This window comes from Carcharodon carcharias, chromosome 16 (assembly GCF_017639515.1).
Source record: "Carcharodon carcharias isolate sCarCar2 chromosome 16, sCarCar2.pri, whole genome shotgun sequence".
In the NCBI taxonomy this organism is placed as follows: domain Eukaryota; kingdom Metazoa; phylum Chordata; class Chondrichthyes; order Lamniformes; family Lamnidae; genus Carcharodon; species Carcharodon carcharias.
Window position 1 is genome coordinate 121,042,903 of NC_054482.1, and position 27,554 is coordinate 121,070,456.

Consider the following 27,554-nt stretch of genomic DNA (forward strand, 5'->3'; position numbering starts at 1 on the left):
TCGCTAAAGCAGCCATGGAGCAGTCACTGCTGGAGACATTCACAGCCCCTTGCAATCTCAGCATCCTGGTTTGGACTAGTCTCCCCCGGTCCAAGCTAACAGTGCAGCCTTGCAGTGCGGGTTAGGAGAATGTCTGTGCCTGAGCTGAGAGCACAGTCCAATGGGCAAAGCTGCTGCCAATCGGTCAGGGGAGGTGGGCGGAGGTGGGTGGGTTTTCGGGCAGCCGTGCAGCGCACTAATCTCTGGCTACCCGAGTGGTGACCAGCTCTCTCCGGGATGTGTTAAGGGACCGTCACACTTAACCAGGACAGGGTTTTAGTACACCCATGCTAACCACGTCTCTCTCTCTTTCATCCTGCAGGAGGAATACATCAGGATCATGGATCCTGGTGACCTAGCAGTGTGTCTGATGGCCCACAGAGAGCGAAGACGATAGAGGAGAGAGTGACTGAGGCTCCTGGCTGTGCAAAGGGAGGAGCAGCAACCTCATGAAGAGGCAGCAGGGTCTCCCACACACACTATCCAAGGGCCACAGTGAGCTTTTGCAGGCTAGCGCCTAGCGACACCCAGAGTCTATAGACACCACCTTTCATTCCTGCAGGTGACCAAGAACCAGTGTTGCCGAAGATTGTGCAGGTCCAGGGAACTGATCAGTCACATCTGCTACTTACTGCAGGATTTGGCACCAAGGGGACATGGAGGGTATCCACTGCCAGTGGCTGTGAATGTGACAGTGGTTCTCAGTCTCTAAGCCAGTGGCTCCTTTCAGGGCTCCACAGGCGACCTCTGTGGGATTTCACAATCCACCACCCACAAATGTACCCATGAGGTCACGGATACATCTTCTCCATGGCAACAACTTTGTGCATTTCGCCCGGGACCGGGACAGCCAGGATACAAGGGCCATTGGATTCGCCCGGATCTCGGGATTCCCACAGGTGCAGGGTGCGATTGACTGCACTCATGTGGTGCACAGGTCTCCATCGCTACACTCAGTGACTTCATCAACCGCAAGGGCTTCCACTCACTGAACGTGCAGCTGGTGTGCAACCACCAGAAATGCACCCTGGAGTTGTATAGAACCTTGGTGAGGCCACAGCTGGAGTACTGTGTGCAGTTCTGGTCGCCACATTATAGGAAGGATGTGATTGCACTGGAGGGGGTGCAGAGAAGATTCACCAGGATGTTGCCTGGGATGAAACATTTAAGTTATGAAGAGAGGTTGGATAGACTTGGGTTGTTTTCGTTGGAGCAGAGAAGACTGAGGGGCGACCTGATCGAGGTGTACAAGATTATGAGGGGCATGGACAGGGTTGTTAGGGAGCAGCTGTTCCCCTTAGTTGAAGGGTCAGTCACAAGGGGACATAAGTTCAAGGTGAGGGGCAGGGGGTTTAGGTGGGATGTGAGGAAAAACTTTTTTACCTAGAGGGTGGTGAGGGTCTGGAATGTGCTGCCTGGGAGGGTGGTGGAGACAGGTTGCCTCACATCCTTTAAAAAGTACCTGGATGAGCACTTGGCACATCATAACATTCAAGGCTATAGGCCAAGTGCTGGTTAATGGGATTAAGTAGGTAGGTCAGGTGTTTCTCACGTGTCAGTGCAGACTCGATGGGCTGAAGGGCCTCTTCTGCACTGTGATTCTGTGATTCTGAGGTCTGTGCATGGTTTCCAGGGAGTGTGCACGATGCCTACATCCTGAGTCACTCACAGATCCCTGACGTCTTCCAGGGTCCACAGGGGCTGCAGGGTTGTCTCCTCGGGGACAAGGGCCAGCCACAGAGACGGTGGCTGATGACACCCGTGTGGTGGCCTCAGACTGCAGCAGAGCGACGCTATAATGAGGCTCATGCAGCAGCTCACAACCTGGTGGATCAGAACATCAGAATGTTGAAGATGAGGTTCCGGTGCCTGGACCGGTCTGGTGGAGCCTGCAATACAGTCCACAGAGGGTGTCACACATCATCATCGTCTGCTGTGCCCTTTACAACCTGGCGCTGCAACAGGGAGAGGATCTGGCTGAGGAGGAGATGGAGGAGCTGGAGGTCTCCTCTGATGAGGAGGATGCTGACGGGGATGAGGGTGAGGGGGTCCTCGGTGGTGACGATGATGAGGATGAGGCTCTCACACTGGATAGATGAGGCAGGAGCACTCAGAAGGCCCTGATAGCTGCCAGATTTGTAGAGAATGATGACGACATGCAGTGAGGTGTCCCTGGAGATCCTCACATCACAGTTGTGAACGTTTGACTCCAGCACCAATACACTCTGTGATAAGGCTCCTGTCATGGAGACGCAGTGGAGGCCATTTTAGTGCCTCGATTGCAGGAGGATGATGACAACATACAGTGAGGACATTCCATAAATCTTCACACAGCCTCTCAGAATGTCTGATTCCTGTCTGGCCGAGGGTAGCTCACCTCTCTCTGTGATCAGGGTCATGTCATAAAGATGCAGCCATGAAACTTTAGACCCACCTGATGTTGTGTCCGCCTTCAGTACCTCAGCCCTTCAGGAGCTGGTGCACAGGATCACTGGTCACAGATGCTGGTGAGATGGGGGCCAGCCCCACCTTAAATGTGCTGAGAGCACACAGAGAGAATGAGGGAACTCTGTGACGCCTGTCCACCACATTCTGGCAGCAATGACCAGCACTGTCGAGGTGCAGACATCAGTAATGTGTCCAGGGAATGTGAGACTGGACCATCACTGTGGTCTGAAGGCTGCACAGACACAGGGAAGAGGCCCTGGACTGAGACACCTGCCTTTATCTTGTGCAGAAAGATTTCACAGCTGAGTGACAAGACAGTACTCAACCGAACAATGAGCAATGAGAACAGTGGCCTGTGGAACAGGGACACATCACTCACAGCATGGTTGTCTGATGGATGTTGCACTGCTGGATCCTCACTTGGTAGAGCAGCACCGACCTCACTGTCAGCACAGGACCGGTCCCGGTCACCGCCGGCCAGCTGGATGGCTCTGTTTTTATAGTCCGTGAGGTCCTTGAGTTCAGGCATCTCTCCACCTGTCTGTGACCTTTCCCTCCTGTTGTGAGCCAGTTTGTCCTGCGTGGATAGAGATGAAGAGAGTGTATCAGGACTCCTGCTGGGCCAGATGCTAAGTATACCTGGCCTGTGTGGGTGGTGAGTGGTCCCATGGACAGGGTGAGGACAATGACGGTGAGTGTGAGAGAGAGTGAATGGTGATGTCCCTCACACTGGCAGTGAGTGAGGGCCCAGTGGGTGTGTGATGGGTTTGTATGTGTGTGAGTTGGGAGTGATGTAAAGAGTGACTTACCCTGGGGAACGAAGGAGATCATTCACCCTCTTGTGGCACTGGGTGGCTGTCCTCCTCTGCAGGGTGTTGGCGCTGACCACCGCTGGCACCGCCTCCCAGAATCACAGAACCACAGAATCACAGGATCACACAGTGCAGAAGAGGCCCTTTGGCCCATCGAGTCTGTACCAGCACGTGAGAAACCCCTGACCTACCTACCTAATCCCATTTACCAGCACTTGGCCCATAGCCTTGAATGTTATGATGTGCCAAGTGCTCATCCAGGTACTTTTTAAAGGATGTGAGGCAACCCGTCTCCACCACCCTCCCAGGCAGCGCATTCCAGACCCTCACCACCCTCTGGGTAAACAAGTTTTTTATGTCCCCTCGTGACTGGTCACGTTGTTGCCCACCCTGTGACCAGAGCGGGGGTACAGGACAGACCGGAGGGGCCTCCCTGGCATCCAGCAGTAGCTCAAGGGAATGTCATTAAACCAGGGGGCTGCAGTCTTCTTGCCTTTGAGGGCCATGTCACCTGGGCAGCGGTGATGAGGTGGAAGCGATGAGCGCTGTGCCTGTGGCTGGACCCTAAACATGGTGCCTGGCGTGATGCAGCAGCGGGGTGATAGCATGCGCAAATAATGAGGCGGGGCTCAGGACAATACAGTGTGAAAACCCACCATCGCCAGGGGCAGGCGTGCGCTATTTTACCCACCATCGCCAGGGGCAGGCGCGTGCTATTTTACCCACCATCGCCAGGGGCAGGCGCGCGCTATTTTACCCACCATCGCCAGGGGCAGGCGCGCGCTATTTTACCCACCATCGCCAGGGGCAGGCACGCGCTATTTTACCCACCATCGCCAGGGGCAGGCGCGCGCTATTTTACCCACCATCGCCAGGGGCAGGCACGTGCTATTTTACCCACTATCGCCAGGGGCAGGCGCGCGCTATTTTACCCACCATCGCCAGGGGCAGGCGCGCGCTATTTTACCCACCATCGCCAGGGGCAGGCCACGTGCTATTTTACCCACCATCACCAGGGGCAGGCGCGCGCTATTTTACCCACCATCGCCAGGGGCAGGCGCGCGCTATTTTACCCACCATCGCCAGGGGCAGGCCACGTGCTATTTTACCCACCTGCTACTGCACTTAGTGCAAATTCGAGAAAATTCCGCCCTTACTCTATTTTACAATAAATTCCAGTAACACTGAGAATTATTATATCTTCTTGACAAAGGTCCCAGCCATTTGCTGACCGTGCAAGTTTGATGCTGAAATGGGGCACATCCAAAACACCCTACAGGTTCATGGCTAACCTGATCAGATCATCAGAGCATACTTAGGCTGCCACTTTCAGCCCTGCAAAGTACCCAGTCTACCTCAGGTTACCCTGGAAGGGCAAGTGTCTCCGAACTTTGAACAACAGGTGAAGCTAGCTGTTTCATGCTGCTGCTATGCAGTAACAACACAAGTGGTATTCATCACTAACAGGAAGCTGCCGTCAAGCCAAAAATATATTCCACCTACCACACAAATGAGATAGGTGGTGTACAAATTTCACCGCTGGTGTGATGTCAGGGACATAGTTCAGATGTCCCTTCGATTAATGGATCGTATCAAACACCACATCCCTTCAGCCGTTCGCAATAGGCAAAGTGTGCCTGTACTCAACCAGCCCATGTTTGCAAAACTCCGAACATAATGTCTATTGTTAGATGTAATTGTACATTATCCCATTAAATTTAACTAAAAGTATGCTTTCACAATAATTATAAAATTGTGCCCTGTCACAGTATTAACGTGATTGTAAACTACCCCAGTATGAACAGGCTGAACATTGCAGTCGGTGGTGACAAAAGGACACACATTGCTGGGCGCAGTAATTCTCTCTGAGAGATGTAGTGATCTCTCTGGCTGTATCGCCGTGCTGTGGCACTGGAACTAATTACAGCCTTCTTTTCTGGGGATTGATAGTAAGGAGCTGGAGTGATGAAGAGAGAGAAGCAGCCAGTCATGTTAAACATTTTGACAGACTCCCAAACAGGAAACTGAAGTGAAAATCACTGGTGCAGTTTTTCACTTGGAGCAATTTATTGGGATATGCATTGAAGCTAAAATATTCTGAAAAACAAAATTTATTGTTACAAAACTAGGCTTAAAAATCTACTAATTAACTGAACCGCAAGGGCATAACATTATCTTTCCAGGGCCATTTCAGTTGTTTATCAAATTTTATTAATCACTTTACTGTTAAAACCAAGCTAAACATAACTGAACAAGGTGTAACTTTTTCAAGGGTTCCAAATAGTGACATAGGTGCAGGGAATTATTTCATCGATTGCTGCCTCTGCAGGTCCACAGCATTGGCCTATTGGTGAATTCCTGAATGAGCAGAATTCAGGATTTCTGGCCTCACATGCACATGCCTGAGATCCTGAACTTCCTGAGAGTTTTGGCAGGATAATGATGGCAAATGTTGTTAAGATCATTCACCATGCTAGGCCCTCACAAAGTCTAACTGTCATTGTTTGCTGTCCCAGTATTAATGTACATGGATTATACATTAATAAACAATAATTATACATAGGTTATACGTTAATAGACAGTAATTGTACACAGAAAATACATTAATATACAGTAATTGTACACGAGAAATACATTAATATACAGTAATTATTACACAGGAAATACATTAATATACAGTAATAGTACACGAGAAATGCATTAATATACAGTAATTATTACACTGGAAATATATTAATATACAGTAATTGTACACGAGAAATACATTAATATACAGTAATTGTACATGAGAAATACATTAATATACAGTAATTGTACACAACTCCAGTAATAGGATGGGCGAAATCTTGTCCCTCTGGAAAAGCGGAATTGATTTTGGGTTGGGAAGGGGGTAGGGTACAATTATATTAGTACTGGGATTGAACACAGTTCTATTCATAATGATAATGGGCAGGATTTGCTGTTACTCCTTCCCAGATGTTACTGCCATTCCTCTTTTGGCCTCCCTGACAGTTAGGGAGGGCTGGCCTGATAGTGTATCCATTCTGTCCAATCGGTCATCAGAAGGATTTCTCATTTAAGGAGCGATGGTCAGAGATACAGAGGCTCAACAGCATTTTGGAGGATGTAGCGACCACAGGAATAAAGAGGAGACCCAGGAAGTCTGCACCCTCAGTCTCTGGCTCTCAGCTGGGATCTAAGAGATTGCAGTGAGCTGACTTATCATAAGGACTGGAAGGAGAGCACAACCTCTCCAACGGAGCAGGTGTGAATGGTGGTGGTGGAGGAAGGCAAGAGCAGGTGAATGATCCAGGACCTCAAAAGGGCATAAAAGGAGAGTGGCATAACACTTTCAGGACCCCAGCCTCACACTCTGACTTGCCCAGCATTCCCCTGTACATTGTGCCTCACATCCCTTGCAGCTCCATTCATTCCTCTCTCTCCAACCATCTTCTCACATTCCCATCTGAACAGCCAACACTCACTCACACTCATCCCCTTGCCCTTTCTCACCCATGCCTCACAGTGACCCATCCTCAAAGGGCATTCATTCATCCTCTGCAGACGAGACATTATGAGTATTCACACCGCCCTGATTTCTTTTCTTGCAGAGAGCTTAGTGAGAGGGAGAAAGCCCGAGAGTGGAGCTGGCCTTGCAGTGACAAGCATCATGTCAGCCATTGGCAATGAGTGTCCGCCTGATTCACTGGGAGGGTGGCCCTGTGCCCGCCTGATTCACTGGGAGGGTGGCCCTGTGCCCGCCTGATTCACTGGGAGGGTGGCTCTGTGCCTGCCTGATTCACTGGGAGGGTGGCTCTGTGCCTGCCTGATTCACTGGGAGGGTGGCCCTGTTCCAGGAGACCACAGCTGGCAGCAGTGCTCCTGTGAGACCCGCCTGAGGCATGGGTGCTCAGACGTTTCGAGACAGCTGATCCTCTCTCAGCCTGTGGACTCTGTAGGCCGTGTGCTGGGGATCTCACCTCCTTCTAGTTGGACCTCTGTGTCTGTTCCCTTTGCTGTGTCGAGGGGCCTGTTGCTCAGGAGAAGGCAATGGTCTTGCCCCTGCTGCTGCTAGAGCTGTTGGCAGTGGTGTGGTCTCTGCTCATGCCCCATAGCAGAGCAGTACAGTTGGGTAAGTTGTCCCAGTGCCATGGTGAAAACTGGCATCAGGGCAGTGCAGCTGAAGCTGAGTGAAATGCTGACCCAGGTGAAGTGTCCTCCAAGAAGTTGGCGAACATTCTGAAGCTGTGATAGCACTGTCTCTGAGTGAATCAGTCTTTGAAAAGTAATCTCCCACCGGGCAACGACTGCAGCTCTTCTGTACCAGCCTTCGCAGCCTGTCAGTTTCAGTGAAGAAGCCTGTCCCCCTCAGCACTGACCCTGGTGACCCTGGTGACCCTGGTGACCCTGGTGACCCTGGTGACCCTGGTCAGCTGCAGAAATCTGGAAGTTCACTGATGTTTGGAAAGAATCACTGGTTAAAAGAGCTCTTAATTGTTACCTTTACAATCACCTCTGAAAACTGTTCTCAAGAACCTGTCGTGCCCCTAGCCAAGCTGTTCCAGTTCAGCTACATCACTGGCATCTACCCAGCTATGTGGAAAATTGCCCAGGTATGTCCTGTACACAAAAAGCAGGACAAATCCAACCCGGCCAATCACCGCCCCATCAGTCTACTCTCCATCATCAGTAAAGTAATGGAAGGGGTCATCAACAGCGCTATCAAGCAGGACTTGCTTAGCAATAACCTGCTCACTGACGCCCAGTTTGGGTTCTGCCAGGGCCACTCAGCTCCTGACCTCACTACAGCCTTGGTTCAAACATGGACAAAAGAGCTGAACTCCCGAGGTGAGGTGAGAGTGACTGCCCTTGACATCGAGGCAGCATTTGACCGAGTGTGGCATCAAGGAGCCCTAGCAAAACTGGAGTTAATGGGGGTCAGGGGGAACGTCTCTGCTGGTTGGAGTCATACTTAGTACAAAAGGAAGATGGTTGTGGTTGTTGGAGATCAGTCATCTCAGCTCCAGGACATCACTGCAGGAGTTCCTCAGGGTAGTGTCCTCGGCCCAACCATCTTCAGCTGCTTCATCAATGACCTTCCTTCCATCATAAGGTCAGAAGTGGGGATGTTCGCTGATGATTGCACAATGTTCAGCACCATTCACAACTCCTCAGATACTGAAGCAGTCCATGTCCAAATGCAGCAATATCCAGGCTTGTGTTATAGGTGGCAATTTATATTCGCGCCACACAAGTGCCAGGCAATGACCATCTCCAACAAGGGAGAACCCAACCATCGCCCCTTGATGTTCAATGGCATTACCATCGCTGAATCCCCCTCTATCAACATCCTGGGGGGTTACCATTGACCAGAAACTGAACTGGCCTAGCCATATAAATACTGTGACTACAAGAGCAGGTCAGAGATTAGGAATCCTGCAATGAGTAACTCACCTCCTGACTCCCCAAAGCCTGTCCACCATCTTCAAGGTACAAGTCAGGAGTGTGATGCAATACTCCCCAATTGCCTGGATGAGTACAGCTCCAACAACACTCAAGAAACTCGACACCATCTAAGAAAAAGCAGCCTGATTGGCACCACATCCGCTACCTTAAACATTCACTCCCTCCACCAGCGACACATAGTAGCAGCAGTGTGTGTACCATCTACAAGATGCACTGCAAGGATTCATCAAGGCTCCTTCGGCAGCACCTTCCAATCTCACGACCACTACCACCTAGAAGGACAAGGGCAGCAGACAAATGGGAACATCATCACCTGGAAGTTCCCCTCCAAGTCACTCACCATCCTGACTTGGAACTACTATTCAACTCCACCTGGCTGTAAAATTTATGCCCCAGAATTCTACACAATCCCACAATTATCACATTATTAATATAATTGTGCCCTATCCTGGTATTAAGATAATTGTGCATTGTGTCAATATTAATATAACTCTATTCCAATATTAATAATGCTCTATACTCTCCTAGCTTTCATGTAATTCTACACCGTCCCAGTATTAATATAATTCTACACTGTCCCAGTATCAAGTATGATTGAATTCATTGCTGTTAGGTTTAGTTGGCACAATAAACACAAGCATGATGGGACAGCTCAGTCCTGTTCAATTCACATCCTGTTCTATGTGGGAACTTCAGGTCATGTCTTGGGCAGGAGGTGTCGTCAGCTCCTGTCTTGGAGCTTGAGCAGTAGTTGAGGTCCTGTTGGGACATCAGAAAGACTGAAGGTTTTGTCAATGGCACATTTCTAGATGTTAAGAACTAAAAACTGATGACACCAATCGTTCATTCGGGGAGTAACACCAGCGCCAAGTCAATGGATCCTCGGTTGACTCAGCTTTACAGGGGGTGCAGGAGGAAAATTGGAAGAGCAAATACTAATCAGGAATTTGATGGTTAGCGGACAATACAAGCATTTCTATAGCTACTATTGTGATCCCAGGATGGTATGCTGACTCCCTGGTGCCAGGGTCAAGGATGTAGCTGAGCAGAGATTTCTGAGGAGGAAGGGAAAGGAGGAGGAGTGAATATTTGTGGATTGGGTGCCAATCAAGCGAGCTGCTTTGTCCTGGATGGTGTCAAGAGGTCATTTTCCATATAGGTACCAATGACAAAGTTAGAAAGAGGGAACAGGTCCTGCAAACAGGTTTGAGGAAACGAAGAGAGATGAGCAAGGAGGACTTCAAACATAGTAATCTCTCAATTACTCCCACTGCCCTGTGCTAGTGAATATAAGTATAGGATTACAGAGCTGGTGAATATGTGGCTGGAAAGATGGTCCAGGAGGGAGGGCTTTAGATTCCTGGAACAACGGGGCCAGAGCTAGGGGACGGATTTTTCCTTTGTTCTTAGTACATGCGTGAGGCCGAGGCCAGCATTTATTGCCCATCCCTAGTTGCCCTTGAGAAGGTGGTGGTGAGCTGCCTTCTTCAACCGCTGCAGTCCATGTGGTGTAGGTACACCCACAGTGCTGTTAGGGAGGGAATTTCAAGATTTTGACCCAGTGACAGTGAAGGAACAGCGATATATTTCCAAGTCAGGATGGTAAGTGGCTTGGAGGGGGGCTTTCTTGTGATGGTGTTCCCATGTGTTTGCTACTCATGACCTATGAGATTGTAGAGATTATGGGTTTGGAAGGTACTGTTGAAGGAGCCTTGGTGAAACTCTGCAGTGCATCTTGTAGATGGTACACACTGTGGCTACTGTGTGTCAGTGTTGGAGAGATTGAATGTTTGTGGATGTGGTGCCAATCAAGCAGGGATGCTTTGTCCTGGATGGTGTCAAGCTTCTTGAGTGTTGGAGCTGCACTCATCCAGGCAAGTGAGGAGTATTCCATCACACTCCTGACTTGTGTCCTGTAGATAGTGGGCAAGCTTTGGGGAATCAGGAGGTGAGTTATGTGCCCCAGGATTCCCAGCCTCTGATCTGCTCTTATAGCCACTGTATTTATATGGCTAGTCCAGTACAGTTTCTGGTCAATAGTAACCCCCAGGATGTTGATAGTGGGGGATTCAAATCCATTGAATGTCAGGGGATTGTTAGAAATGGTCATTGCATGACACTGGGAAGAGGATAACCAAGGAAAGAGTAGGGCCCATAAGGGACAAAGAGGGCAACCTATGGGTGGAGCCAGAGGACATCGCTGGAGTGTTGAATGAATAGTTCACATCCATCTTCACACAAGAGAATGAGGATGATGATATGGAACTCGGGGAGAGAGACTGCGAGGTTCTTAAGCAAATTGATATAGGGAGTGACAAGGTATTGGAGGTGTTGCCAGGTTTAAAAGTGGACAAATCTCCAGGTCTGGATGATTTGTGTCCCAGACTGCTGAGGGAGGCAAGGGAGGAGATCGCAGGGGCTCTGACCCAAATTTTTAATTCCTCTCTGGCCACGGGGGAGGTGCCAGAGGACTGGAGAACAGCTAATGTGGTTCCGCTATTTAAGAAGGGTTGTAGAGATAAGCCAGGGAACTACAGACCAGTGAGTCTCACGTCAGTGGTAGGGAAACCATTGGAGAAAATTCTGAAGGAGAGAATCTATCTCCACTTGGAGGGGCAAGGTTTGATCAGGGATAGTCAGCATGGCTTTGTCAGAGGGAGGTCATGCCTAACAAATTTGAGTGAATGTTTTGAGGAGGTGACAAGGTGTGTAGATGAGGGGAGTGCAGTTGATGTAGTTTATATGGATTTCAGCAAAGCCTTTGACAAGGTCCCACATGGGAGACTTAAAAAGGAGGCAAATGCACATGGGATACAGGGTAATTTGATAAGGTGGATTCAAAATTGGCTTAGTTGTAGGAGACAGAGGGTGATGACAGAAGGATGCTTTAGTGACTGGAAGCCAGTGTCCAGTGGCGTACCACAGGGATCTGTGCTGGGTCCCCTATTATTTGTCATTTATATAAACGACATAGATGACTATGTGGGTAGTAGGATTAGTAAGTTTGTGGATGACACAAATATTGGCCGGATGGTTAACAGTGAGGTTGAGTGTCTTGGGCTACAGGAAGATATAGACGGGATGGTCAAATGGGCAAATAAGTGGCAAATGGAATTTAACCCTGAAAAGTGTGAGGTGATACATTTTGGAAGGAGTAATTTGACAAGGAAGTATTCAATGAACGACATGACACTAGGAAGTTCTGAGGAACAAAGGGACATTGGCGTGTGTGTCCATAGATCTCTGAAGGCAGAGGGGCATGTTAGTGGGGTGGTGAAAAAGGCATATGGGACACTTGCCTTTGTCAATCGAGGCATAGATTACAAAAGCAGGGGGGTCATGTTGGAATTGTATAGAACCTTGGTGAGGCCACAGCTGGAGTACTGTGTGCAGTTCTGGTCACCACATTATAGGAAGGATGTGATTGCACTCGAGGTGGTGCAGAGGAGATTCACCAGGATGTTGCCTGGGATGAAACATTTAAGTTATGAAGAGAGGTTGGATAGACTTGGGTTGTCTTCGTTGGAGCAGAGAAGACTGAGGGGTGACCTGATCGAGGTGTACAAGATTATGAGGGGCATGGACAGGGTGGATAGGGAGCGGCTGTTCCCCTTAGTTGAAGGGTCAGTCACAAGGGGACATAAGTTCAAGGTGAGGGGCAGGAGGTTTAGGGGGGATGTGAGGAAAAACTTTTTTACCCAGAGGGTGGTGAGGGTCTGGAATGCGCTGCCTGGGAGGGTGGTGGAGACGGGTTGCCTCACAGCCTTTAAAAAGTGCCTGGATGAGCACTTGGCACATCATAACATTCAAGGCTATGGGCCAAGTGCTGGTAAATGGTATGAGGTAGGTAGGTCAGGTGTTTCTCAGGTGTTGGTGCAGACTCGATGGGCTGAAGGGCCTCTTCTGCACTGGGTGATTCTGTGATTCTGTGACTTGTGTGGTGTGAATGTTACTTGCCACTTGTAAGCCTGGATATTGTCCAAGTCTTGCTGCATTTGCACATGGGCTGCTTCAGTATCTGAGGAGTCATGAATGGTGCTGAACATTGTGCAATCATCAGCAAACATCCCAACTTCTGATCTTATGATGGAAGGAAGATCATTGATGAAGCAGCTGAAGATGGTTGGACCAAGGACACTACCCTGAGGAACTCCTGCAGTGATGTCCTGGAGCTGAGATGACTGACCTCCAACAACCACAACCATCTTCCTTTGTGCTGGGTATGACTTCAACCAGTGGAGAGTTTTCCCCCTGATTCCAATTGACTCCAGTTTTGCTGGGGCTCCTTGATGCGGCCTTGATGTCAAGGGCAATCACTCTCACCTCACCTCGGGAGCTCAGCTCTTTTGTCCATATTTGGACCAAGGCTGTAAAGCAGCCAAGGGTACTGAGGGAAGTGAGAATGGAAATTACACGGGGACTAGTGATAATCTTCCAGCTTTCCTTAGACACAGGAGAAGTGCCAGAGGACTGGAGAATTGTGAATGTTACACCTTTGTTTAAAAAGGAGTGCAAGGATAAAGCTGGCAAATGCAGACCAGTGGGGAAACTTCTGTAAACTGTAGTTCGAGGCTTCAGAGCACATGAAATCCCATGCATCAGGTCAAATGTGGGCAAGGAAACCTCCGGCTGATTACCACGTACCGCCCTCCCTCAGCTGATGAATCAGTGTTCCTCCATGTTGAACATCACTTGGAGGGTGGCAAAGGCACAGAATGTACTCTGGGTGGGGGACTTCAATGTCCATCACCAAGTGTGGCTCACTACAGACCGAGCTGGGCAAGTCCTAAATGATATCGCTGCTACACTGAGCATCATCCTCACCAAACTGCCTGCCGCAGATGCATCTGTCCATGACAGTATCGGTAAGAGTGACCACCGCACAGTCCTTGTGGAGACAAAGTCCCACCTTCACGTTGAGGATACCCTCCATCGTGTTGTGTGACACTACACCATTCTAAATGGGATAGATTTCAATCAGAGCTAGCAACTCAAGACCAGAAATCTATGAGGCACTGTGGGCCATCAGCAGAAGCAGAATTGTCCCTGAACACAATCTGTAACCTCATGGCCCGGCATATCCCCCACTCTACCATTACCATCAAGCCAGGGGATCAACCCTGGTTCGATGAAGAGTGCAGGAGGATATGTCAGGAGCAGCACCAGGCATACCTAAAAATGAGGTGTCAACGTGGTGAAGCTACAATACAGGACTATTTGTGTGCCAAACAGCATAAGCAACAAGTGATAGAGCTAAGCGATCCCACAACCAACGGATCAGATCTAAGCTCTGCAGTCCTGCCACATCCAGTTGTGAATGGTGGTGGACAATTAAACAACTCACTGGAGGAGGAGCCTCCAGAAATATTCCGATCCTCAATGATGGAGGAGCCCAGCACATCAGTGCAAAAGATAAGGCTGAAGCACTCACAACAATCTTCAGCCAGAAGTGCAGAGTGGATGATCCATCTCAGCCTCCTCCAGAGGTCCCCAGAATCACAGATGCCAGTCTTCAGCCAATTTGAGTCACTCCATGTGATATCAAGAAATGGCTGAAGGCTCTGGATACTGCAAAGGCTATGGACCCTGACAATGTTCCGGCAATAGTACTGAAGGCTGGTGCTCCAGAACTTGCTGCACACCTAGCCAAGCTGTTCCAGTACAGCTACAACACTGGCATCTACCCGGCTATAGGGAAAATTGCCCAGGTATGTCCTGTACACAAAAAGCAGGACAAATCCAACCCATACAATTACTGCCCCATCAATCTACTCTCCATCATCAGTAAAGTAATGGAAGGGGTCATCAACAATGCTACCAAGTGACACTTGCTTAGCAATAACCTGTTTCCACCAGGGCCACTCAGCTCCTGACCTCATTACAGCCTTGGTTCAAACATGGACAAAAGAGCTGAACTCCTGAGGTGAGGTGAGAGTGACTGCCCTTGACATCAAGGCAGCATTTGACCGAGTGTGGCATCAAGGAGTCCTAACCATAGAACCATAGAACATAGAACACTACAGCACAGAAAAACAGGCCATTCAGCCCTCCTAGTCTGTGCCGAAATATTATTCCGCTAGTCCCATTAACCTGCACCCAGTCCATAAACCTCCAGACCTCTCCCATGCATGTACCTATCCAATTTATTCTTAAAACTTAAGAGTGAGCCCACATTTACCACGTCAGATGGTACCTTGTTCCACACTCTCACCACTCTCTGAGTGAAGAAGTTCCCCCTAAACCTTTCCCCTTTCACTCTAAAGCCATGTCCTCTCGTGTTTATCTCTCCTAATCTAAGTGGAAAGAGCCTACTCGCATTTACTCTGTCTATACCCCTCATAATTTAGTAAACTTCTATCATATCTCCCCTCATTCTTCTACGCACCGAGGACTAAAATCCTAACCTGTTTAATCTTTCCCTGTAACTCAACTCCTGAAGACCCAGCAACATCCTAGTAAATCTCTGCACTCTTTCAATCTTACTGATATCCTTCCTGTAGTTAGGCAACCAGAACTGCACACAATACTCCAAAGTTGGCCTCACCAATGTCTTGTACAACCTCACCATAACATCCCAACTCCTATACTCAATACTTTGATTTATGAAGGTCAGTATGCCAAAGGCTTTCTTTACAAGCCTGTCTAGCTATGACGTCACTTTCAGGGAACTATGTATCTGAACTCTCAGATCCCTCTGTTCCTCTGCACTCCTCAGTGCCCTACCATTTACTGTGTATGTCCTACCTTGGTTTGTCCTTCCAAAATGTAACACCTCACACTTTTCTGCATTAAATTCCATCTGCCATTTTCTGGCCCATTTTTCCAGTTGGTCCAGATCTCTCTGCAAGCTTTGAAAGCCTTCCTCACTGTCCACAACACCTCCAATCTTAATGTCATCAGCAAACTTGCTGATCCAATTCACCACATTCTCATCCAGATCATTGATACAGACAACAAACAACAATGGTCCCAGCACAGATCCCTGAGGCACACCACTAGTCCCAAGACTCCAGTCTGAGAAGCAATCATCCACTACCACTCTCTGTCTTCTCCCACACAGCCAATTTCAAATCCAGTTTACAACCTCTCCATGGATACCAAGTAGCTGAACCTTCTGAACTAACCTCCCATGTGGGACCTTGTCAAAGGCCTTACTAAAGTCCATGTAGACAACATCCACAGCCTTTCCTTCATCTACTTTCTTGATAACCTTCTCAAAAAACTCTACAAGGTTCGTTAAACACGACCTACCACGCACAAAGCCATGCTGACTATCCTTAATCAGCCCTTGGCTGTCCAAATAATTGTGTATCTGATCTCTCAGGACACCTTCCAATAATTTACCTACTACTGACGTCAGGCTCACTGGCCTGTAATTACCTGGTTTACTTTTGGAGCCTGTTTTAAACAACGGAACAACATGAGCTACCCTCCAATCCTCCGGCACCTCACCCGTGGCTAAGGACATTTTAAATATTTCTGCCAGGGCCCCTGCAATTTCTACACTAGTCTCCCTCAAGGTCTGAGGGAATATCATGTCAGGCCCAGGGGATTTATCTACCTTTATTCGCTGTAAGGCAGCAAGCACCTCCTCCTCTTTAATCTCTATATGTTCCATGACACTACTGCTTGTTCCCCTTCCTTCCTTATACACAATGCCAGTTTCCTGAGTAAATACTGATGCAAAAAAACTGTTTAAGATCTCCCCCATCTCGTGAGGCTCCACACATAGACGACCACTCTGATCTTCAAGGGGACCAATTGTGTCCCTTACTATCCTTTTACTCTTAATATACTTGTAGAAACCCTTCGGGTTTACCTTCACATTACCTGCCAAAGCAACCTCATGTCTTCTTTTTGCCTTCCTGATTTCCTTCTTTAGTATTTTCTTACATTTTCTATACTTTACGAGTACCTCATTTGCTTCTTGTTGCCTATACCTGCTATATACCTCTCTCTTCTTCTTAACCAGATTGCCAATATCCCTTGAAAACCAAGGTTCCCTATGCCTGTTAACTTTGCCTTTAATCCTGACAGGAACATGCAAACTCTGTACTCTCAAAATTTCGCCTTTGAATGCCTTCCACTTACTGAACACATCCTTCCCAGAAAACAACTTATCCCAATCCACTCTTCCTAGATCCTCTCTCATTTCCACAAAATTGGCCTTCCTCTAATTTAGAATCTCAACTCAAGGACCAGACCTATCCTTATCCATAATTAGCTTAAAACTAATGACATTGTGGTCACTGGAGCCAAAATGTTCGCCTACACATACTTCTGTCACCTGACCTGTCTGGTTCCCTAATAGGAGATCAAGTATTGCATCATCTCTCGTTGGTACCTCTATATATTGATTTAGAAAACTTTCCTGAACACATTTGACAAACTCGAAGCCATCCAGCCCTTTTACAGTATGGGAATCCCAGTCAATATGTAGAAAGTTAAAATCTCCTACTATCACAACTTTCTGTTTCTTACATCGGTCTGCTATCTCTCTACAGATTTGCTCCTCCAATTCTCTCTGACTCTTGGGCGGTCAATAATACAACCCTATTAGTGTGGTCACACCTCTCCCATTCCTCAGCTCCACCATATGGCCTCTGTAGATGAGCCCTCCGGGCTGTCCTGTCTATGCACAGCTGTGATATTTTCCCTGACTAGTAATGCCACTCCTCCCCCTTTCATCCCTCCCCCTCTATCACTTCTGAAACAACGGAACCCCGGAACATTGAGCTGCCAGTCCTGTCCCTCCTGCAACCAAGTCTCACTAATAGCAATAATGTCGTAATCCCACATGCCAATCCACGCCCTAAGCTCTCTGCCTTTCCGACAATACTCCTTGCATTGAAATAGATGCATCTGAGAACATTTCTATCACCTACAAACCTTTGATTTCAGTCTATACATGCATTCCTCGCTTGACCTTTACCCTCCTCTAATCCCATTTTCCTTCATGGGAAATGGAATGTTGGCCTGTATTTCAAAGGGAATGGAGTATAAAAATAGGGAAGTCTTGCTAAAACGATACAAGGCACTAGTTAGACCACACCTAGAATACTGTGAACAGCTTTGGTCCCCTTATCTAAGGAAAGATATGCTGGTATTGGAGGCAGTTCAGGGAAAGTTCACTAGGTTGATTCCAGGTCGGGAGGGATTTTCTTTGAGGAGAGGTTGAGTCAGTTGGGTCTGTGCTCATTGGAGTTTAGAAGAATGAGAGGTGACCTTATTGAAACATATAAGATTCTTAGGGGGTTTGACAGGGGAGATGCTGAGAGGCTGTATCCCCTTGTGGGAGAGTCTAGGACTAGAGAGCATAATCTCAGAGTAAGGGGGTCACCCATTTAAAACAGAGATGAGGAGGAATTTCTTCTTTCAGAAAGTAGTGAATCTGTGGAATTCTTTACCACAGAGGGTTGTAGAGACTGGGTCGTTAAGTATATTCAAGGCTGAGATAGACAGATTTTTAATCAGGAAATGAGTTAAGGGCTATGGGGAAAAGGCAGGAAAGTGGAGTTGAGGATTATTAGATCAGCCATGATCTCATTGAATGGTGGAGCAGACTCAATGGGCTGAATGGCCTACTTCTGCTCCTACGTCTTATGGTCTTATGGTCTTACAGGAATCAAAATTTGTATGTAAGGTACAGGAGTCAGTGTGTGTATATAAGGTGCAGGAGTCAGTATCTGTATATAATTTACATCTGTCAGTGTCTGTCTATAATTTGTATCTGTCAGTGTCTGTATATAATTTACATCTGTCAGTGTCTGTATATAATTTACATCTGTCAGTGTGTGTATATAATTTACGGGATTCAATTTCTGTATATAATTTACAGGAGTCAGTGACTGTTTATAATCCACAGGAGTCAGTGTCTATATAATTTACGGGAGTCAGTGTCTGTATATAATTTACGGGAGTCAGTGTGTGTCTATAAGTACATGAGTCAATGTCTGTGTATAAGGTACAGGAGTCAGTGTCTGTATATAATTTACAGGAGACATAGAGCCATAGGAGTCTACAGCACAGAAGAAGGCCCTTCAGCCCACTGAGTCTGCACCGGCCAAACAAACAAGTACCTAACTATTCTAATCCCATTTTCCAGCACAAGGCCCATAGTCTTGTATGCCATGGCATCGCAAGTGCACATCCAAATACTTCTTAAGTGTTATGACAGTTCCTGCCTCTACCACCCTTTCAGGCAGTGAGTTCCAGATTCCCACCACCCTCTGGGTGAAAAAAATTCTTCCTCACATCCCCTCTAAACCTCCTGCCCCTTACCTTAAATCTACGCCCCCTGGTTATCGATCCCTCCACCAAGGGAAAAGTTCCTTCTTGTCTACCCTGTCTATGCCCCTCATAACTTTATATATCTCAATCATGTCCCCCCTCAATCTCCTCTGCTCCAGGGAAAATAACCCCAGTCTATCCAATCTCTCCTCACAACTAAAACTCTCCAGCCCAGGCAACATCCTGGTAAATCTCCTCTGCGCTCTCTCTAGTGCAATCACATCCTTTCTGTAATGGGGATTCCAAAACTGCATGCAATAATCTAGCTGTGGCCTAACCAGAGTTTTATACAGTTCCAGCATAACCTCCCTGCCCTTATATTCTATGCTTCGGCTAACAAAGACAGGAATCCCATATGCCTTCTTAACCACTTTATCTACCTATCCCACTATCTTAAGGGACTGGTGGACATGCGCACCAAGGTCCCTCTGATCCTCGGTACTTCCCAGGGTCCTACCATTCATCGTGTATTCCTGTGCCTTGTTTGTCCTGCCCAAGTGCATCACATCACACTTACCCAAATTAAATTCCATTTGCCACTGATCAGTCCATCTGACCAACCCGTCTATATCCTCCTGTAATCTAAGCCTATCCTCCTCACTATTTACCACCCCACCAATTTTCATGTCATCCACAAACTTACTGATCAACCCTCCTACATTCAAGTCTAAATCATTTATATATACCACAAACAGCAAGGGACCCAACACCGATCCCTGTGGAACCCCACTGGACACAGGCATCCAGTCACAAAAACACTCCTCGACTGTCACCCTCCGCTTCCTGTCACTCAGCCAATTCTGGATCCATTTTGCCAAATTGCCTTGGATCCCATGGGCTCTAACCTTCGTTATCAGTCTCCCATGCGGGACTTTATCAAAAGCCTTGCTGAAGTCCAAGTAGACTCCGTCAAATGCATTGCCCTCATCTACACACCTGGTCACCTCTTCGAAAAATTCAATCAAATTGGCCAGACATGACCTCCCTTTAACAAAACCATGCTGACTGTCCTTGATTAATCCCTGCCTCTCCAAGTGTAGATTCATTCTGTCCCTCAGAATTGCTTCCAATAGTTTCTCCATCTTTGAGGTTAGACTGACTGGCCTGTAATTCCCTGGTTTATCCCTTCCTCCCTTCTTGAATAACGGTACCACATTGGCTGCCCTTCAGTCCTCTGGCACCTCTCCTGTGGCCAGAGTGATATTAAAAATTATTGCCAGTGCCCCTGCTATCTCCTCCCTTGCCTCACTCAAAAGCCTGGGATACATTTCATCCGGGCCTGGAGATTTATCTACTTTTAAGCCTGCCTGACCACTTAGAACCTCCTCCCTTTCTATGCTAATTTCTTTAATTATATCACAGTCCTTCTGCCTGATTCCCATACCCACGTCGTCCCTCTCACTTGTGAACACCGACACCAAGTATTCATTTAGAACCCTACCTACATCTTCCGGCTCCATGCACAAATTACCACTATGGCCCTTAATGGGCCCTACTCTTTCCCTAGTTATCCTCTTACTCTTAATGTACTTGTAAAATAACTTTGGATTTTCCTTTATTTTACCAGCCAATGTTTTTTCATGCCCCCTTTTTGCTCTCCTAATTTCCTTTTTAAGCTCCCCCCTACACATTCTATACTCCTCTAGGGCTTCTGCTGTTTTGAGCCCTTGGTATCTGCCATAAGCCTCCCTTTTTCTCTTTATCCAATCCTGTATATCCCTCGACATCCAGGGTTTCCTGGATTTGTTGGTCCCACCCTTTGTCTTTACTAGAATATGTTGGCCCTGTACTCTCCCTATTTCCTCCTTGAATGAGTCCCATTGCTCTTACGCAGATTTACCTAAAAGTAGCTGCTCCCAGTCCACTCTGGTCAAATCATATCTGATCTTATTAAAATCAGTCTTCCCCCAATTTAGAACTCTGATTTCTGGCCGACCTTTGTCCTCTTACATAACAACCTTGAATCTAACGGAGTTATGATCACTATCTGCAAAATGCTCCCCCACTGATGCCTCTACCACTTGTCCGGCTTCATTCCCTAAAATTAAGTCCAGGACCGCCCCCTCTCTTGTAGGACCTTCTATGTACTCATTTAAAAAACTCTCCTGGATGCATTTTAAGAATTCCGCTCCCTCTAAACTTATCACACTATGACTAACCCAGTTAATGTTGGGGAAGTTGAAACTCCCCACTATTATCACCCTATTATTTTTATACTTCTCTGAAATTTGCCTACATATCTGCTCTTCTATTTCTCTCTGACTGTTTGAGGGCCTATGGTACATTTGCAGTATATAATTTACAGGAGTCAGTGTCTGTATATAATTTAAGGAGTCAGTGTCTGTATCTAACTTACAGGAGTCAGTGTCTGTACATAATGTACAGGAGCCAGTGTGTATATAAGGTACAGAAGTCATTGGCTGTATATAATTTACTGGAGTCTGTGTCTGTATATAATTTACAGGAGTCAGTGTCTGCATATAATTTTCAGGTGTCAGTGTCTGTATATAATTTACAGGAGTCAGTGTCTGGATATAAATTAACAAGAGTCAGTGTGTGTATATAAGTTACAGGAGTCATTGCCTGTATATAATTTACAGGAGTCAGTGTGTATACTTCAGGTACAGGAATCTGGTGTATATAAGATATAGGAGTCAATGTCTGTGTATAATTTACAGGAGTCAGTGCCTGTATATAATTTACAGGAGTCAGTGGTGTATATAAGGAATAGGAGCCATTGTTTGTATATAATTTACAGGAGTTAGTTTGTGTATGTAAGGTACAGGATTCTGTGTCTGTTTATAATGTATGGGAGTCCGTGGGTGGAATTTTCTGAGCCTGCTGGTGGTGGGCGGAAATCCAGAATCGAGGAGTTAGAGAAGGAGGTGCTCAACCTGGAGACACGTCTCTGTCAGCCCTGCGGTCAGTGGACCCGGCCCTGCGGTCAGTGTATGATGTGAGGAAGGGCGCGCTGTGGGACCTGCAACTCGTTGGGTCCTGGGCTGAGTTTGTGAGGTCACAGATCCTGTTCCTCCGGGAGCTGGACCGTGGCTCCCCCTTCTCCTACTCACTGGGAAAGGGCACGGAGTCCGTCAGCAGCTCCTTACGCTGCTGGGCCGACAACAGATCCCGTGTCTTGGACCCGGAGGGTATCAGGGCCATCGCCCGAGACTATTACACTGCCCTGTTCTCTCCGGACCCGTCCAGCGAGGATGCTCACAGAGTTTTGTGGGAGGACCTGTCGCGGTTTGGCCCGGAATGTGCCGGAAAGTTTGACTCCCCCCCTCGACAGCCTCTCCAGGGGCAAATCCCCGGGATTGGACGGGCTGACCGGGGAGTTCCTCTGGGAATTCTGGGACGTTCTGGGGTCCTGGGGAAGAGTATCGCTCCCGGGGAGATGCCCCTTTCAGGGCCGCCATTGCCCTGTTACCTAAGAAGGGGGATCTCCACCACCTTACGAACTGGCGTCCGGTCTCCCTCCACAGCACCAATTACAAGATCTTTGCCAGGGCCTTGGCACCGCGCTGGACCACACAATCCACCCTGACCAGTCCTACACCTTCCCCAGCCTGATCATCTTCCATAATATCCATCTGGTCCCGGGCATTGTCCACTTTTCCCAGAGGACTGGTCTGTCGAGCGCCTTCCTGTCTCTTGACTGGGGGAAGGCGTTTGACAGGGTGGATCATGAATATTTATTCGGGACTCTGTGAGCATTCGGGTTTGGGATGCTCACCTGGATCTGACCTGTGTACATTGCGGCAGAGAGTCTAGTAAAGGTTTACGGGTCCCTGATGGTGACCCTTCACTTTGGGAGAGGGTATGTCAGGGCTGCCCCCTGTCTGGCCAGTTGTATTCTATCTGTGTGGAGCCTTTCCTGCGCCTCTTGCGGAGGAGGTTGTGGGGATTGGTTGGGTTGGAGGGTGTTGCGCACAGCCATCCCATACAGCTGCAGCATGTGTTGGTTCATGGACTCCCAAGGGACCGGACCCTTTTGCGGCCTTGTGGAGTCCGTGGACCCTGTAAATGTGGAGTGTTGTCGGCTGCAACCACTTTGAAGTTACTTGAAAAACCTTTTACTGATGTTTTGTTTGCACTTCAGACCCTCACTCCTGACCGATGGACGCTCGGTGTGGAGGGGGGGGGTCGGGAGGGAGGAGGGTCTCCTCATGAACCTGCTCCTGGGCCTGGCCAAGTTGGCCATTAACTGGTCCAGACAGTGGGTAATCGAGGGGGCCATTCCACCCGACTCTCTGCCCCTCTTCCGTGGCTACATTCACAGCCAGGTGTCCCTGGAGAGGGAGCACGCGGTGTCTGCCGGCACTGTCCAGACCTCCGTGCGTGGTGGGCACCGCGGGGACTGGGGTGTTTTATCGACTCTTTTAATCACATTTTGATTTAATGTTGGTAAGTTTCCTTTGCATTTTATCTTTGTTTTTGTAGTTTCCCTTTAAGGGTCTGCTTTTACTTTGTCCCTGACTTTGTTACTTTAGTTTAATTGTTTTGACTCAAAAGAGTTACTTTTACCTAACTTTCCTAACCCTGCCACTATGTCTTGGTGCTCCCCGGACATCCACAGTGGAGGTGGGGGCAGCCTGCTGACTGTGACACCCTGTCTGTGATGACTCTGGTGGGTGTCCTCTGGAGGGCTGAGACTTGGAGGGTCCTGGCCTGGTTTCGGGGTCCTGCTGTGTGGCAGTGACACCCTCCTCGGCCTGTGGAGCTGGAGCTGCTGAGGTCACAGGAAGACGGGAGTTGGATGGGCCGGACACTCCCAGAGTCACCTGGGTGGATGGTCCTGGAGTGTCCACCTGCTGATCCTCCTCCCTATGGGTATCCGAGGGCCCCAGGCTGACTCTGTGAGGAGAAGGGGTAGCTGGAGTGAGATCGAGCTGCCCAGAACCCCTCTCACATACACACTGTTGGAGGTCAACTATAGTATCAGTGATGGAGTTCAGCCCATGCAGCAAGTGCAGGAGAGACGTCCTGGACCAAGGTCTCCATAGCAGCCGCCATCCTGCCAGTGTTGGCCTCGGAGTGTTGCAATGCCGGCGCTATCACCTCAGCCTGAAGGTGGACAGACTCCTCCATCGTTCCTTGCAATCTGAGGAGTGCAGCGGACATCCCTCCCTGATGTTCCTGAGCTTGTCTTTGCAGCTCCAGCAACTGTGACATGACCGAGTCCAGAGGCTCCTCATCTGACTCGGACTCAGCAACATTCTGGTCTCCAGCAGTCCTCCGAGTGCCGGGGACCTGGGAAGTCCCGGCCTCCGCCTGCTGTAAATCAGACAGTGCGATGTGCTCACCAGATTGTGATCCCGAGGCTACTCTAAAGCTCGGTCCCACCGAGGTGTGTGTCTCTGCGCTGGTGGAGGGTGTGGGTTAGGCTGTGATTGGATTTCAGGGAGGGGGCCTCCAGATTCCTCTTCAGAGGTTCCCTCAGGACTTGATTGGAGGCCCTGGGTCATGGTCTCTGTCAGCTGTTTCCCAGATGTGCCTGTGAAAGCAAGGGGAGATAATTAGTGCCTGGCAGTGGCCTGTGAAAGAGGACACATCACCCACAGCATGGTTGTCTGATGGATGTTGCACTGCTGGATCCTCACTTGGTAGAGCAGCGCTGACCTCACTGTCAGCACAGGACCGGTCCCGGTCACCGCCGGCCAGCTGGATGGCTCTGTTTTCAAATTCTGTCAGAATTTTGATCTCTGGCATCTGTCTGCAACCTTTCTCTACTGTTGTGAGCCAGTTTGTCCTGCGTGGATAGAGATGAGGAGAGTGTATCAGGACTCCTGCCGGGCCGGATGATAAGTATACCTGGCCTGTTTGGGTGGTGAGTGGTCCCATGGATGGGATGAGGACAATGACGGTGAGTGTGAGAGAGAGTGAATGGTGATGTCCCTCACACTGGCAGTGAGTGAGGGCCCAGTGGGTGTGTGATGAGTTTGTGCGTGTGTGAGTTGGGAGTGATGTAAAGAGTGACTTACCCTGGGGAACGAAGGAGATCATTCACCCTCTTGTGGCACTGGGTGGCTGTCCTCCTCTGCAGGGTGTTGGCGCTGACCACCGCTGGCACCGCCTCCCAAGCCGGGTTGGTGACATTGCCGTCCATCCTGCGGCCAGAGTGGGGGTAGAGCAAATCTCGGGGGGGCGTCCACAGCATCCATCAGTCGCTCGAGGGACCCATTGTTGAAGCAGGGGGGTGCTGCAGTCTCTCCCCCTTTGCTGGTCATGTCTCCCAGACAGCGGTGATGAGCTGGTGGTGGTGAGCGCTTTACTGGCGGCTGGTGTGATCCAACAGCGGAGTGATGGTGAGCTGGTGAATGAGACCCCACCCACCATGGAAACGGCATGTTTCCCAGAATGTATAAATAATGAGGCGGGCTCAGGGAGATACGGTGTGAAAACCTGCCGTTTTCATTGGCGGCTAGGACTCTATTTTACCCGGCCACTACCGCACAGTGCGGTTCTGAGAAAATTCTGCCCAGTGTGTGTATATAAGGTGCAGGACTCAATGTGTGTATATAATTTCCAGGGGTCAGTGTGTGTAAAAAAGGCACAGGACTCAGTACAAAAACAAAAACACCTGGGAAAACTCAGCAGGTCTGGCAGCGTCTGCGTAGAGGGACACAGTTAACGTTTCAAGTCTGTATGACTCTTCAACAGAACTAAGGAAAAATAGAAAAGAGGTGAAATATAAGCTGATTTAAGGGGGGGTGGGACAGGTAGAGCTGGATAGAGGGCCAGGGATAAGTGGAGATAACCAAAAGATGTCATAGACAAAAGGACAAAGAGATGTTGAAGGTGGTGATATTATCTAAGGAATGTGCTAATAGTTGACATTAAGGGTATTTTTGTTTTTGTTTTGGATTTCCAGCATCCGCAGTTTTTTGCTTTTATCTACAGGACTCTGTGGGTGTATATAAGGTACAACAGTTAGTGTGTGTATATAATTTACAGGAGTCAGTGTCTGTATATAAGGTACAGGAGTCAGTGTCTGTGTATAAGGTACAGGAGTCGGTGTCTGTCTATAAGGTACAGGAGTCAGTGTCTGTGTATAAGGTACAGGAGTCAGTGTCTGTGTATAAGGTACAGGAGTCGGTGTCTGTGTATAAGGTACAGGAGTCGGTGTCTGTGTATAAGGTACAGGAGTCAGTGTCTGTGTATAAGGTACAGGAGTCAGTGTCTGTGTATAAGGTACAGGAGTCAGTGTCTGTGTGTAAGGTACAGGAGTCAGTGTCTGTGTATAAGGTACAGGAGTCAGTGTCTGTGTATAAGGTACAGGAGTCAGTGTCTGTGTGTAAGGTACAGGAGTCAGTGTCTGTGTATAAGGTACAGGAGTCAGTGTCTGTGTGTAAGGTACAGGAGTCAGTGTCTGTGTGTAAGGTACAGGAGTCAGTGTCTGTGTATAAGGTACAGGAGTCAGTGTCTGTGTATAAGGTACAGGAGTCAGTGTCTGTGTGTAAGGTACAGGAGTCAGTGTCTGTGTATAAGGTACAGGAGTCAGTGTCTGTGTGTAAGGTACAGGAGTCAGTGTCTGTGAATAAGGTACAGGAGTCAGTGTCTGTATGTGGTTAACAGGACAGAGTGTTTGGAAAGGGCTAGGAATCTAACTTCAAGCACATCAGATAAAGGGACGATAATGAGAAAGGGGACAGGAAATACAGGACTGAAGGTGTTGTATCTGAATGCATGCAGTATATGAAATAAGGTAAATGAGCTTGTGGCGCAGATTGAAATTGGCAGGTATGATGTGGTGGGCATCACGGAGACATGGCTGCAAGGGGATCAGGACTGGGAGCTAAATATCCAAGGATATACATCCTATCGAAAAGATAGGCAGGTTGGCAGAGGGGGTGGGGTTGCTTTGTTAGTAAGAAATGAAATTAAATTGATAGCAAGAAATGACGTAGGGTCAGATGATGTAGAATCTGTGTGGGTAGAGTTGAGGAACCGCAAAGGTAAAAAAACCATAATGGGAGTTATGTACAGGCCTCCGAACAGGAGTCAGGATGTGGGGCACAAGGTACATCAGGAGGTAGAAAAGGTGTGTAAGAAAGGCAAGGTTACAGTGATCATGGGGGATTTCAATATGCAGGTAGACTGGGAAAATCAGGTTGGTAGTGGATCCCAAGAAAAGGAATTTGTGGAATGTCTACGAGATGGCTTTTTGGAGTAGCTTGTGGTGGAGCCACTAGGGAACAGGCAATTCTAGATTTAGTGATGTGTAATGAGGCAGATTTGATAAGGGAGCTTAAGGTGAAGGAACCCTTAGGAGGAAGTGACCATAATATGATAGAATTTACCCTGCAATTTGAGAGGAAAAAGCTGGAATCAGATGTAACGGTATTACAGTTGAATAAAGGCAACTAAAGAGGCATGAGGGAGGAGCTGGCCAGAATTAACTGGGAGATGAGCCTAGCAGGAAAGACAGTGGAACAGCAATGGCAGGAGTTTCTGGGAGTAATTTGGGAGACACAGCAAAAATTCATCCCTAGGAAG